General features: G+C 48.0%; 1 protein-coding gene across 1 annotated transcript in view; it reads right to left on the bottom strand.

The window, feature by feature from the left end:
- PUS7L (pseudouridine synthase 7 like) overlaps nt 1-1,532 on the bottom strand; it is a 31,122-nt gene extending 29,590 nt beyond the window's left edge. Inside the window, exon 1 of the mRNA XM_004711525.2 lies at nt 1,527-1,532. The gene's annotated coding sequence lies outside the window, so the exon portion shown is untranslated. The remainder of the gene's footprint in view (nt 1-1,526) is intronic.
- Nucleotides 1,533-1,711: the final 179 nt, after the last annotated feature.

The raw sequence follows: 1,711 nt of genomic DNA, 5'->3' as shown, positions 1-1,711 counted from the left end.
GAGAAACCCTCTCCATTTACAAACGATGTTACGTCCTCATTACAACAAGACTTCCGGGATCAGGCAGAGGCACCGTCCATGTCACATCAAGCTCTCGACTCCTCAGCCTCCCGGGTCTGCTTTATCTTAACCATCGCTCCTATGGTCCATCCTTTTCTCCATAAACTGCACCTTACAAAACCCGGGCTTTAAGCATCTCTCTGATCACCCCAGCTGTCTTTCTATCACCTCCCTGCTTAGCATTTCTGGAAGGCCTCTAATCACTGCTTCTACGACTGACTCGCTAGTGCACTTTCTACACAGAAGCCAGAATAACTTGAAAAGTAATTAAATCATATGAAAACTTAACAGTCTATATAGCTGTAGGTGGTGTGTAGTGGATTACATCTTGGGCCAGGGGTCCTCAAACTTTTTAAACAGGGGGCCAGTTCACCCTCCCTCAGACCCATTGGAGGGCGGGGCTATACTTAAAAAAAAAAAGATGAACAAATTCCTATGCACACTGCACATATCTTATTTTGAAGTAAAAAACAAACGGAGCAAAAACATCCTGCGGGCCAGACAAATGCCCTCGGCGGACCGAATATGGCCCGCAGGCCGTAGTTTGAGGACACCTGACTTGGGCTGTTAACTGCAAAGCCAGCAGTTTGAAAGCAGTAGCCACTCTGCAGTAGAAAGATCAGGCTTTTTAGTCCCCAAAAGATTTACTAGTCTCAAAACCCCACAGGGGCAGTTCTGTTCTATAGGGTCACTATGAGTTGGGATCACATTGACAGCAATGAGTTTGGTTTGGGGATTTCTGGAATCACACGATGAATTGCAAATTCCTTACCCTGGCTTCCACATACTGTGATACTGGACCCTACCAGGTCTCCAAAATCACCTTGTCCCCTTGCCCCATGGCCCACTATACTCCAGCTATCCACACCGTGCCTGCTGCTGACATTGCTCCTTTCCCAATTCTACAATTTGGATTTCATACAGCTGTACCTTCTCCCAATCATATCCTCAGAAAGCTCTTCCCTGAACAACAATGCAACGAATCCACTAAGTCACTCTCTTCAAAAAGTCTTTTTTTATGGGGATTATCTTTATAGCTTTCCTATTTAATTTTTTCTTTGTTATTTACTATCCCTTTCAACAAACTGGCGGTTCCAAGAAAGCAGGCACCGTTCCCGCACTATTCCCCATGGTTTGCTTCACATTTAAATAGCGTTAAGCACCTACGCTGCACACATCAATGTTTGTTGAATGAATGTATGGGGCAACTAGTTCAAAATAAGAGCTCAACTGCTCAAAATTGCCCAACTCCTTCTCAGAGACACAGAATTAAAGCCAGCGTTGCTTAAGTCTCACTCGTCCTGGGGTGCCCGAGACACTATCAGCAGCTCAGTTGCTTCTTCATTCTCCCCAACCTTCGCCTTGGGCTCGTGGGCAAAGGATCTGGGTACCCAATGCGAACTTTATCGAGGACCCAAACGCAAGCCCCACCCCGTGCGGGCAGCAACGCGCAATCCCCCATCTACCTGGCGTCCAAGTGAAGACGTGCCTCTGCACGACGGTGTGCGCATGCACGGAAGTCCTACTTATTTACCCTCCGAGAGGAGCGGTTTTAAAGGGGCAGGCTGCTTCGGGCATGGAAGTGGAGACGGAGACAACTGACGCGCTAGGTCTAAGAGGAAGAAGCGGGGGCCTGGGGCGGGGCCTCAAG

This window comes from Echinops telfairi, unplaced genomic scaffold (assembly GCF_000313985.2).
Source record: "Echinops telfairi isolate 266 unplaced genomic scaffold, ASM31398v2 ScPeMD7_12;HRSCAF=54, whole genome shotgun sequence".
In the NCBI taxonomy this organism is placed as follows: domain Eukaryota; kingdom Metazoa; phylum Chordata; class Mammalia; order Afrosoricida; family Tenrecidae; genus Echinops; species Echinops telfairi.
Note: the sequence above shows the minus strand (reverse complement) of the source record. Positions and strands in the feature narration are given on the sequence as shown.